General features: G+C 40.3%; 1 long non-coding RNA gene across 1 annotated transcript in view; it reads right to left on the minus strand.

The window, feature by feature from the left end:
• LOC112442542 (uncharacterized) overlaps nucleotides 1-13,694 on the minus strand; it is a 114,496-nt gene that overhangs the window by 52,772 nt on the left and 48,030 nt on the right. The window contains exon 2 of the long non-coding RNA XR_003030608.2: nucleotides 13,551-13,663. This is a non-coding gene — a long non-coding RNA (uncharacterized lncRNA). The remainder of the gene's footprint in view (nucleotides 1-13,550; nucleotides 13,664-13,694) is intronic.

The following is a 13,694-nucleotide window of genomic DNA, read 5'->3' on the forward strand; positions in this document are numbered from 1 at the left end:
TGTATGTGTGTATATATATATATATATATAATTTTTTAAATAAAAATGGGGTCACTTTTTATATTACATATGTAATTTTTCTTCTTATAACAGCATTTCAGTGCATTCTTTCAAGTTAGCACATACTGATCCACGTATTTTTCTCATAACTTCATTGCACTTCGTAGTAGAATAAACTATTTGCATCTGAACATTCCTCTATTAGACAGCATCCAGGTTGTTTCCAGATTTTACTTTGACAAACAATGCTAGTATAAAGAGTCTCTATATGTGTATACAAGATACACATACACACACACAGACACATACATACATATATTTTTATTTATTTATATGTATATGTGTTTGTGTGTGTATGCATACACACATAGACAAATACATTCGAGACTGTATTCCCATTGATAGCTTCCAAATGTAGAATGACTGGCCAAATAGGTACAGTTTTTTCTGAACTGTTTAATTACGTTTTATATCCATCACAAATGCATGTATGTTTCTCCATTCCTTCTCTACATCTGACTTATTCCTATTTTGGGGTTTTGACAATCTGGTTGTTAAAAAGTGACTTCAATATTATTTTTATATTTCCTGATTAGTCAAGATGTTCCCAGGTGGCTCTGTGATAAAGAATCCTCCTGTCAACGCAGGAGAGGCAGGTTTGATCCCTAGGTCAGGAAAATCCACTGGAGGAGATAATGGCAATCCACTCCAATATTCTTGCCTGGGGAATCACATGCACAGAGGAGCCTGGTGGGCTACAGTCTATGGGGTCGCAAAGAATCAACTGACCAACTGAGCACACAAAGATATTAAAGTATAGTTACATTTTACTATTTTCTACTAAGTCTTCATTATAAAGTTGTCCAGTTTTCTATTCAGCTGTGTTTTTGTTAAGCTGTATAAACTCACAGTGTGGTACTGTTAAGGGCTGTGAAGATCTGAGATTTTGTCCTATTTACAAGCAAACAGGTAGTCTACTGTAGTTCTGTGGATGCTGGAAGAAGACACAAGATACCTGGATCAGAGACAAAGGGCACTGTTTCTCATATCACAGGAGGCCTCATGAGTGTCAGCATATTTGTGTCAGTCCCCTGCCTCCAAATCCCTTCAGGGTGCCAGATGATGCCTGCACATACAGTGGGTTGTACTACAGGAAAGAAACCCGGCCATAAGCATGCCTGTTCTTTGCCTTGGAGGGAGACACTATATCTTCCAAGGATATTTGCTAGTCATACATCTTTGAAAAAATTAGTCCTGAACAAAACACAGTTAATGCCTCGTTCATAAGACTGGCAGAAACACAAAAGACCCAAGGAAAATAGGCTCCCAGCTATTAGTGGAATCAGCCTTTGATCAAGTATATTGCACACTTTTTGTCTCAATCACTACCTATAATAGCATTTGTATTTTGTCGATGTCTCTCCTCCTTCCTGTGGTCCTTGGTCTGCTATGCATACTATTTTCATGTTAGATTTAGAAGTGTTGTTCTTGTTCAGTCACTCAGTTGTGTCCAAATCTTTGCAACCCCATGGACTGCAGCACACCAGGCTTTATGTCCTTCATCATCTCCCAGAGTTTGCTCAAACTCATGAACATTGGGTCAGTAATGCCATCTAACCATCTCATCCTCTGCTGTCCCCTTCTCTTCCTGCCTATAATGTTTCCCAGCATCAGAGTCTTTTCCAATGAGTCAGCTCTTTGCATCAGGCGACCAAAGTATTGAAGATGCAGCTTCACCATCAATCCTTCCAATGAATATTCAGGGTTGATTTCCTTTAGGATTGACTGGTTGGATCTCATTGCAGTCAAAGGGAGAAGATTCTCAAGAGTCTTCTCAACACCACAATTCAAAAGCATCAATTCTTTAGCACTTAGCCGTCTTTATGGTCCAACTCACATCCATAGATGACTACTGGAAAAACCATAGCTTTGATTATATGGACCTTTGTCAGCAAAGCAATGTCTCTGCTTTTTAATACCCTGTCTAGGTTTGTCATAGCTTTCTTTCAAGGAGCAAATGTCTTTTAATTTCATGGCTACCATTACCATCCACAGTGATTTTGAAGCCCAAGAATATAAAGTCTGTCACTGTTTCCATTGTTTCCCCATCTATTTGCCATGAAGTGATGGGACCTGATGCCATAATTTTAGTTTTTTGAATGTTGACTTTTAAGTCAGCTTTTTTACTCTCCTCTTTCACCTTCATCAGGAGGCTCTTTAGCTCCTCTTCACTTTCTGCCATTAAGGTGGTGTCATCTGCATATTGAAACGATATCCCTAATTTTGGTACAAATTATTGCTTTCTTCCTGGTTTAAATGAAAACAGGTTATTTTCTAATTGCCACTTTATGAAAGCTGCCAATTTACATGTCCGTTATTTCTGTTTTTGTACTGATAAATGTGGAATAAAAGGCATAGAAAGGGAAGCCCATGTGGACTTTTGCCCCATCAAAATAAGGACTTAAGGTTACTAACTCCTTTCTATCAACTAAACTGCCACAAATTCAAACGATTAGCAATATTAGAATCATGCACAGAAGAAGAAATAGATACTGAAGCAGATCAATGTTTTGTGACACTTGAAGTGGTATTTGAAGTACAAAAACACAAAATTACAAATACATCACTCTGGCCTGTACAAATGTGAAGTTCTGAAGTGTTAGCCAATCTCGTTCAGATTCACAGTAAATCTGCTCTATCTGGTAAAAGATATGAAAAAGAAAGTTGAAACCAATCACAAGATGAAGTTTTTGCTTTTCTGGGCCATGGTACTGCTTTATGGCTCAGCTAAGTATGTAGCTTTGATCCCTCATGGAAAACTTTCCACAGTCTCTGCCCTTTCTGCCCTCATATTATGGTGAACTTCAGTCCACGGTGAATGAGGTTTTGTGGAGTATATTCACTGGGTGCAAAATAATCACATCAGATCCAGCAGGATTACCTTAGTACTGGGGGGCAGGGGGGACAGGAGTGGATCCTAAAGCATTTCATCCTACAGGTGCCTTCCTGTGACCTCTCAACAGTTTGTAAGTGTGCTAAAAGCTGTGCTAAATGGATTTGGAAGGCAAGCAGAGAGTTTCAGAAGTACCAGAATATACGGAGTGACCTTTAGGAATGTGCATGAAATGAACTGGGATGAAGTATTTTCAGACAAGCTTAGTTCTTCCTGTATGTCTTTATGTCTCCATATATATATATATATATATATATATATATATGTATATGTACATGTATATATCTTAATACAACAACAGTTGGCCTAGCTGTCTCTTTTTCTCTGAGTTGCTCCAGTCACTTGGTTCATGTTTTACAGTTAGCTGTAAAACATAAATAATATTGGTTGAATGCCTAATATGTACATGGTATTCTATAAACCATAAACACATAAAAATTATTATAACACTCCCAATGGCAACCCACTTCAGTATTCTTGCCTGGAGAATCCCATGGACAGAGGAACCTGACTGGCTACAGTCCATAGAGTTGCACAGGGTCAGACATGACTAAAGCAACTTAGCATGCATGCCCAAGTTTTATAAAGCTTACAGTCTTCTTATAGAAATAAGGGCTTCCATGGTGGCTCAGTTGGGAAAGAATCCATCTGCAATGCAGGAGACCTGGGTTCAATCCCTGGGTTGGAAATATCTTCTGGAGAAGGGAATGGATACCTACTCCAGTATCCTGGCCTGGAGAATTCCATGGACTATATAGTTCAGTTCAGTTCAGTTCAGTTGCTCAGTCGTGTCCGACTCTTTGTGACCCCATGAATCACAGCATGCCAGGCCTCCCTGTCCATCACCAACTCCCAGAGTTCACTCAGACTCATGTCCATCGAGTCAGTGATGCCATCCAGCCATCTCATCCTCTGTTGTCCCCTTCTCCTCCTGCCCCCAATCCCTCCCAGCATCAGTCTTTTCCAATGAGTCAACTCTTCGCATGAGGTGGCCAAAGTGCTGGAGTTTCAGCTTTAGCATCACTCCTTCCAAAGAAATCCCAGGGCTGATCTCCTTCAGAATGGACTGGTTGGATCTCCTTGCAGTCCAAGGGACTCTCAAGAGTCTTCTCCAACACCACAGTTCAAAAGCATCAATTCTTTGGTGCTCAGCTTTCTTCATAGTCCAACTCTCACATCCATACATGACCACAGGAAAAACCATAGCCTTGACTAGACGGACCTTTGTTGGCAAAGTAATGTCTCTGCTTTTGAATATGCTATCTAGGTTGGTCATAACTTTCCTTCCAAGGAGTAAGCGTCTTTTAATCTCATAGCTTCAGTCACCATCTGCAGTGATTTTGGAGCCCAAAAAAATAAAGTCTGACACTGTTTCCACTGTTTCCCCATCTATTTCCCATGAAGTGATGGGACCGGATGCCATGATCTTCGTTTTCTGAATGTTGAGCTTTAAGCCAACTTTTTCACTCTCCTCTTTCACTTTCATCAAGAGGCTTTTGAGTTCCTCTTCACTTTCTGCCATAATGGTGGTATCATCTGCATATTTGAGGTTATTGATATTTCTCCTGGCAATATTGATTTCAGCTTGTGCTTCTTCCAGTCCAGCGTTTCTCATGATGTACTCTGCATATAAATTAAATAAGCAGGGTGACAATATACAGCCTTGATGAACTCCTTTTCCTATTTGGAACCAGTCTGTTGTTTCATGTCCAGTTCTAACTGTTGCTCCCTGACCTGCATACAGATTTCTCAAGAGGCAGGTCAGGTGGTCTGGTATTCACATCTCTTTCAGAATTGTCCACAGTTTATTGTGATCCACACAGTCAATGGCTTTGGCATAGTCAATAAAGCAGAAACAGATGTTTTTCTGGAACTCTCTTGCTTTTTCCATGATCCAGTGCATGTTGGCAATTTGATCTCTGGTTCCTCTGCCTTTTCTAAAACCAGCTTGAACATCTGGAAGTTCACGGTTCACATATTGCTGAAGCCTGGCTTGGAGAATTTTGAGCATTACTTTACTAGCGTGTGAGATGAGTGCAATTGTGCGGTAGTTTGAGCATTCTTTGGCATTGCCTTTATTTGGGATCGGAATGAAAACTGACCTCTTCCAGTCCTGTGGCCACTGCTGAGTTTTCCAAATTTGCTGGCATATTGAGTGCAGCACTTTCACAGCATCATCTTTCAGGATTTGGAATAGCTCAAGTGGAATTCCATCACCTCCACTAGCTTTGTTCGTAGTGATACTTTCTAAGGCCCACTTGACTGGTAACAAAGAGTCAGACACAACTGAGTGACTTTCATTTCACTTCACTTATAGAAATAAAACTAGTACACAGATATCTCCAGTATTGGTTAGACTATGCCTAGTGGCATGAGAGAGCAACAGACAGTTATTTACGTTTAAAGTAGAAATGTTTCTTAGAGGGAGTAGCATTTAAGGTGATACCTGAACAATGAGGTTGCCTACATTGTAGACACAGGGAAAGTGTTCCAGGCAGATTGAAAGGGCAAAGCCCTGGAGAACAGAAACTTGCCAGAAACAGAAAGTAGTCCAACTTTACTTGGAAGATACAGGAAAATTAAAGAGAGTGAGCAAGAAAAGTGGTGGCATGACATCACTGAGATCTTTGCACTCCTGCCAAGTGTAAAAACATTAAGGCAGTATAGTCAATGAGGAGACATTCTTCAGGGGAATAGACTGAACAGAGAAGTAATGTTGGGAAGTTACCCTGAAAGAAGTATGTAGAATAAGGGAAAGAGATGGGAAAGTACTTTGAGGCCAGGTTAGGACTTCAATAGAGTACACAAAGCATCCTGTTAGGTATGGAGGTGAAAACGTCACTTTCAGATCTCCTTACAGGATTTAATGTCATGACAGAAATGAGAGGTCCAGGGAGAAAGAAGATGACAAGTTTCTGGGAATCTTGCAGCTTTGAGATCCGAAAGGGCAAATTATTTTATTTGTAGGATGTTATCATGTTGACTTATACATTCTCTCTCTCTTTTTTTTTATCATATTATATTAACCACTGCCCTAGTGCTCTCTCTCCCCCCTTCTGTGACTTCACATGTCAAGTGTGTCTGCTAGCTTACTTAGCTTTGATAGTCCAGTTCAGTTCAGTTGCTCAGTCATGTCTGACTCTTTGTGACCCCCTGAACCACAGCATGCCAGCCCTCCCTGTCCATCACCAACTCCCAGAGTCCACCCAAACCCATGTTCATTGAGTCAGTGATGCCGTCCAACCACCTCATCCTCTGTCGTCCCTTCTCCTCCTGCCCTCAATCTTTCCCAGCATCAGGGGCTTTTCAAATGAGTCAGCTCTTTGCATCAGGTGGTCAAAGTATTGGAGTTTCACCTTCAACATCAGTCTTTCCAATGAACACCCAGAACTGATCTCCTTTAGGATGGACTGGTTGGATCTCCTTGCAGTCCAAGGGACTCTCAAGAGTCTTCTCCAACACTACAGTTCAAAAGCACCAATTCTTCGGCACTCAGCTTTCTTTATAATAGCAGGTGGATTAAAGCCCCATAAACTCATAGACACTCTACAATTTCACCAAAGCAAAGGAAAGTCAATTAATTTTAAGGGATATGCAACTTCCTTAAAATATCAAAATAAGGAAGTACAAGTGACAAAACATGCAAACAAAGTTACCACTAAGTACCTCCGTGTGTGTGTGTGTGTGTGTGTGTGTGTGTGTGTGTGTGTAAAGAGCACCAAGGGATAGCTCCCCAGAGAGTAAGGGGAAAAAATCACAAATGCGGAGAGAATGATGAGGTGGTTGATGTCAGGTGGTGATGCTGTGCAGTATCTTCATGCCCAAAGAGAGTCAAAAGGCTGCAGAATTACCATGAGGTTTGGGAAGATAGCAGGGTATTACAGACAGAGACCTTGGTAGGGAGCATGGTTTACTGAGGGGTTTCGTATCAACTATGAATTTCTTGATCCCCTACTTTCACTTCCATCTTGCTCTTATTGTCATAGTCATTCTTACTTAGAAGTGATGGATTCAACTGGAAAGATAATTTAGCATGAAATATTATTCAACGCCATATTCCCATATGTGCTCAGAAGCTCAGTCATGTTCAGCTCTTTTGCAACCCCATGGACTGTAGCCCTCTAGGCTCCTCTGTCCATTGGATTCTCCCAGCAAGAATCCTGGAGTAGGGTGCCATTTGCTCCTCCAGGGGATTTTCCCAACCCAGCGATCAAATTTGTGTCTCTTACATATTGTGTGTTGACAGGGGGATTCTTTACCACCGTGACAAGCTCTCATATCCCTATGAAGTATATCTTTTCATGCATTTTTCATACCTCTCAGTTCTTTAAGGAAGAATTGTGTAATTTTGATTTTGCCTACAAAATATAAACAGATTCAGTTATAATTAGAGATAGAATGTGAGTCAAGGGTTCACAGTAATTTGTTTTTGTGCCAGGAAAGTAGATCACACACTGAGAAGTAGGTCTACCTGAAATAATTTAGAAAGGATTTAATATTTTGCAACTAAAACTGGCACATTTGTTCAAAATTTCACTGTGCCCCTTACCAGATAATGTGGTGGGAATAATCACTTAGGCTAGAAATCAGGATTCTAGGAGTGGTCTCTATATTACTGAGTTTGTGATATCCTGCAGAAGTGTTTTGAATATATAGTGTAGCAAAGTAAATATTAATATCCATAAACTGCAAAGGCATATATAAATGAAAGCTCTTATACTATTATTACAAAAGATTCCATAATTTCCTATGGCACTTGAATTCTGGTGTTGGTGAACTTTGGAGAAGGATATTAGAAATGGCTGTAATGCCTGAGGCATCCAGATCTTCTCTATGACCCAGCCCCTATTTACCAACCGCAAGATGACCATCCAGGGGCCAGCAAGCAGTTTTCCCTCACAAGAAACTAAGTCTGAAAACTGTTAGAAAATATATCCAAAGGACACACACAGGTTTTATCTGACCTAATGCTTACAGTTTAATGACGTTTTATGGGAAAAATTAAAAAATCATAAATACATAATTTGGCAGAAAAGAATGAACATGCACTTAGAATAAGGAAAGAAACAACAATCACAAATTTTAAAAGACTGACAAATAGCTCAAAAATACAAATTCTAGGATAATAATAAATATTTAATAAACATATAACATGCAATCTAAAGAGATTTTTCATAAAATTTTCAGTTTATACTTTTATTACCTTTTCATATAACCATAATTTTGTGATACCATTTTCCATAGAGAAAGCAAAATGACAATTTAGTTTTTAATATAATAGATTGAAAACTATTTTTAATTATTGAAAATTGAAATGTATAAAATATGGTTCTTCACAGTTCAGTTCAGTTCAGTTCAGTCGCTCAGTCATGTCCTACTCTTTGTGACCCCATGAGTCACAGCACGCCAGGCCTCCCCATCCACCACCAACTTCCGGAGTTCGCTCAAACTCATGTTCATTGAGTCGGAGATGCCATCCAGCCATCTCATCCTCTGTCGTCCCCTTCTCCTCCTGCCCCCAATCCCTCCCAGCATCAGAGTCTTTTCCAATGAGTCAACTCTTCGTACGAGGTGGCCAAAGTACTGGAGTTTCAGCTTTACCATCATTCCTTCCAAAGAAATCCCAGGGCTGATCTCTTTCAGAATGGACTGGTTGGATCTCCTTGCAGTCCAAGGGACTCTCAAGAGTCTTCTCCAACACCACAGTTCAAAAGCATCAATTCTTCCGCGCTCAGCCTTCTTCGCAGTCCAACTCTCACATCCATACATGACCACAGGAAAAACCATAGCCTTGACTAGACGGACCTTTGTTGGCAAAGTAATGTCTCTGCTTTTGAATATGCTATCTAGGTTGGTCATAACTTTCCTTCCAAGGAGTAAGCGTCTTTTAATTTCATGGCTGCAGTCACCATCTGCAGTGATTTTGGAGCCCAGAAAAATAAAGTCTGACACTGTTTCCACTGTTTCCCCATCTATTTCCCATGAAGTAATGGGACTGGATGCCATGATCTTAGTTTTCTGAATGCTGAACTTTAAGCCAACTTTTTCACTCTCCTCTTTCACTTTCATCAAGAGGCTCTTTAGTTCTTCTTTGCTTTCTGCCATAAGGGTGGTATCATCTGCATATCTGAGGTTGTTGATATTTCTCCCAGGATTCTTGATTCCCGTTTGTGTTTCTTCCAGTCCAGCATTTCTCATGATGTACTCTGCATATAAGTTAAATAAGTAGGGTGACAATATACAGCCTTGACATACTCCTTTTCCTATTTGGAACCAGTCTGTTGTTCCATGTCCAGTTCTAACTGTTGCTGCCTGACCTGCATATAGGTTTCCCAAGAGACAGGTCAGGTGGTCTGGTATTCCCATCTCTTTCAGAATTGTCCAGAGTTTATTATGACCCACACAGTCAATGGCTTTGGCATAGTCAATAAAGCAGAAATAGATGTTTTTCTGGAACTCTCTTACTTTTTCGATGATCCAGCAGATGTTGGCAGTTTGAGCTCTGGTTCCTCTGCCTTTTCTAAATCCAGCTTGAACATCAGGAAGTTCACAGTTCACATATTGCTGAAGCCTGGCTTGAAGAATTTTGAGCATTACTTTACTAGCATGTGAGATGAGTGCAATTATGCAGTAGTTTGAGCATTCTTTGGCATTGCCTTTCTTTGGGATTGGAATGAAAACTGACCTTTTCCAGTCCTTTGGCCACTGCTGAGTTTTCCAAATTTGCTGGCATATTCAGTGCAGCACTTTCACAGCATCATCTTTCAGGATTTGAAATAGCTCAAGTGGAATTCCATCACCTCCACTAGCTTTGTTCATAGTGATGCTTTCTAAAGCCCACTTGACTTCACATTCCAGGATGTCTGGCTCTAGGTGAGTGATCACACCATCGTGATTATCTTATCTTCACATTTACATGTACGTTTTTTGATATCTCAGGTTTGTGCTTTCCATACTAGCAATTCTAATAAATTTAATGGTCTCTTTAAAATATTATATGCATGGCATGTATGTGCACGCTAAGTTGCTTTAGTTGTGTCCAACTCTTTGTGACTCCATGGACTATAGCCCACCAGGCTCTTCTGTCCATGGGATTCTTCAGGCAAGAATATTGGAATGGGTTGCCATGCCTACCTCCAGGGGACCTTCCCAATCAAAGGATCAAAGCTATACCACTTATGCCTCTTGCATTGGCAGGTGGATTCTTTATCTCTAAAGCCACCTGGGAAGGCCAATATGCATAGTACATTTGTAATTATTGATACTTATTATTGAAAATATTTATAATGGGAGAGAAGCTTCTATTTAGACCTGATATCAGTACGAGCTGTATCTTCTGCTTACAATTGCACACATCAGCTTTTTGGAAGGATTTACTACAGATAACTCTGACCCTGTACATTTCTACCCTTGTTTCTCTTGTCTTCCCATATATATCCCACAACAGGATCTCTGGGATGAGTTCATATCAAAATATGACCTCCAGTCCTGCACATTTCTGAGAAGACATCAGGTGAGGTAGTACGGTGGAAAACTTCTAGAAGCAAGCACTACTTTGATTCACAGATGTGATAGCATACTTCATAAATATATCTCCTAAACTACAAACAGAAATATGTCCACCAAAACTAAATGTATCCCTGAGTTTACTTCCCGTGTCTACATCCTCAAAATTTCTATAGTCACACAAATCTTGTCATACAGGACAGGATAGATTTAGGATCCTAGTAGGAGATAGAATTCTTCACTGAGAATAGTCAAAATGCCTTTGTCTGAAAATATTTAAAAACCATATGCCATATGAATACACTGCTAATGTCATCTTGGTCCTTGGAAGCAACCCAAGCAAAAGAGGGCTCTGAGCTTAAGATCAATTAGCCTCATAGTAAGTCTGTCTCTGAATCAATGATGTATGAAACCAAGGAACAAATATTCACTTTGTTGGCCTTTTTCATGAGTATCACAGGAGAATAATGTCAGGTGTAGATTAGTGATAGTCAAATTATACTTCTTCAGGCTTGAGCAAGGATTAGGGTGTGAAATCAAGCAGATACAAAAAAGAAACTTTAGCAGGAAAATAGGATGACAGAGTTGAGATTCTAATGAAGAGGTAGGAAGTATCAGATGAAAGAGATGGGAATATGAAAATGAGTATCAGTGTTCAGGATTACCAAATGAAACCACAGAAGCCACTACACCCAGAGATGCCCTCTCCATTGAAACCTAGTTTTCTGGTAACACCTGGATACAGCCAAAGGCATTCAATATAAGAACTTGTCCACTCCCAGAATATGAAAGAGAAGGTGTTAGTCTAAGCGGTTAAACAGTGACGTACATCTCTAATCACCCTGATTTGGTTGACACTCTAGTGGTTTTCAGAGGAGTTTCTCTCAGATGCGTTACTCTGAATGACTAATTCAGCTGAGGAAATTAGTGCTTATATGGGTCTATTAGTAATGGCACTGACTTACGTTAAGAATTTCTAAGCATTTTCTTTTAGGACTATCAGACATTTTTGAGCTTGGGAATTTACAGTCACTGGGTATGGAGGGTTAGGGTTGGCACCATCAGAGAGAATCTTTTTATTACCAAAAAGTAAGCAATCTTCCCCAACCACCCTCCCCTGCCAAAAAACACCCTACATTTCCAGAAAAACATCGCCATGCTCTTTGAGTTTAATGTCAAATCTGGGAAGGGGATTCCAGTAGTGAAGTTTAGACTAGAGGCCCAATACTTAGTGTGGGTAGTCTAACTGCTCTTCTTAAAATAATCTTTCCTGGGAAAACTACAAAACTTTACAAGGTTCAGGTAGGAGTCAGAGAGCAACTGGAACTACACACCCCCTTTCCACTGAAACAATGTTGCTCAAAGGGATGACCCGAGGTTCACCTGTATTGGAACTTCTAAGGGTGCTGGTTTAAAATGAAAAAATCACCAGCTCACAGAGACTTAGGGAAATGCAAACTCTGCATATGGGTCTCACAAACATGCATGGCTGACAAGCATCCCAGTGAATTTTTACAACTTTTGCACCAACACCTGAAAATGGCAAAGGCTGCCATCAAGGATGAGGATGGATTGAAGGAAGGATCCTTAGCCACCATCAAACAGTTCAAGGAATTGCCTCAAATTACACGGCCAGAGTCACAGAGAATTCCAAAGTGGAGACATTCACATTTGAAATGTCTCTTCCCTCCTCCCTGAGTTATGCTTGCTGAAGATTAATGCCTTACTCTTTGCGACACCAATTTTACTTTGCTGTTTCCCATTATGGCTCCTTTGCTTTCATTCTCTCCCTCTTTTGACAGATACAACTTCATTTGGATGTTACTATGGTCCTCCTGTGCTTTCTGGACTCACTAGATTGAATGGAATCTCAAATCCCACCAACGCTCAGTGATATTCTCTCCCTCTGTGACATTCCTAAAACGTTACCATGTGATTTTGGCTTGATTGGCAATTGAAAGGGAACTCTGGGGTACTTCTCTCTTTTTAAACACTGCTAATCATCAAAACCATGGTCCTTATCACATACCAAACTATATGTCTCTATAATTAGCACCATTCCTCATAGGTCTGCCTTCTGGTAATATACTTCAGGCAATTGAGTTCCTCTTCCACATGACAGCTATGGCTATATTCTAACTGATGAGTCTTTAGCTTTGCATGTTTTATAATGTATTCTGTGCACATGAAATGAGAATTGTCTCAATTGCCATCCATATGATTATACATTCCTAACCATGCCCTCATTAGATAAAAACTCCAACAAAACTGTCCTCAGAAAAGTTTTTGTTTGTGCTGTTCAATGTGTGCATGCTCAATCACTTTAGTCATGTCTGAATCTTTGCCACCGCATGGTAGCCTACCAGGCTCCTCTGTCCATGGAATTCTCCAGGCAAGAATACTGGAGTGGATTGTCATGCCCTCCTCCAGGGAATCCTCCTGACCCAGTGATCAAACCTGCATCTCTGTGTCTCCTGCATTGCAGGCAGATTTGCTAGCTGAGCTGTCATTGTTTCAATAGTGGTTCTCAAACCAGGGCAGTTTTCTCCCCCACCTCCCACTCTGACAATAGGGAACATTTGACAATGTCTAGAGACACTAATTGGAGAAGGAAATGGCAACCCACTCCAGTGTTCTTGCCTGGAGAATCCCATGGACAGAGAAGCCTGGTAGGCTGCAGTCCATGGGGTCGCATAGAGTCGGACACGACTGAAGTGACTTGGCAGGCAGAGACACTAATAGTGCCTACACCTGAGAGGGGCGCCACTGTCTTTTGTGGACAGATGCCAACACACAAACATCCTGCAATGCCCAGAATGTCGCCCCACCTTCCCCTTTCATCCCTACAACAAAGAATTGAAGAATTATCCAGACTAAACTGCCAAGTGTTGAGGCTAAGAAAACTTTGTTAGAAAACCTCAAGTCAATATAGAAAAATGTGTACAATGATTTACTTGCTGCTCACTCTTCCTTGAGATTCCTTTCAAAACAGGCAAAATTTTCACATTCCATGTCACCTTTCGCCTGGAAAATTGTTAAAACATATTTTTACAAGTTAGGATCATCACTGACAATGTTATAAGCTACTTACATGTTTATCTCAGTGGAAAAGGGGAAAATTCTGGTTCTTTGGACATATTCTGTTGAATGTTTTGTCTGTACATAGTCTCCAACTGGTCTGAGAGAATCATTTGCCCTTGACTTCTAAAACAAAACAAACAAAAAGAACAAAAAT

The sequence above is a fragment of the Bos taurus genome, chromosome 2, assembly GCF_002263795.3.
Source record: "Bos taurus isolate L1 Dominette 01449 registration number 42190680 breed Hereford chromosome 2, ARS-UCD2.0, whole genome shotgun sequence".
Classification (NCBI taxonomy): Eukaryota; Metazoa; Chordata; class Mammalia; order Artiodactyla; family Bovidae; genus Bos; species Bos taurus.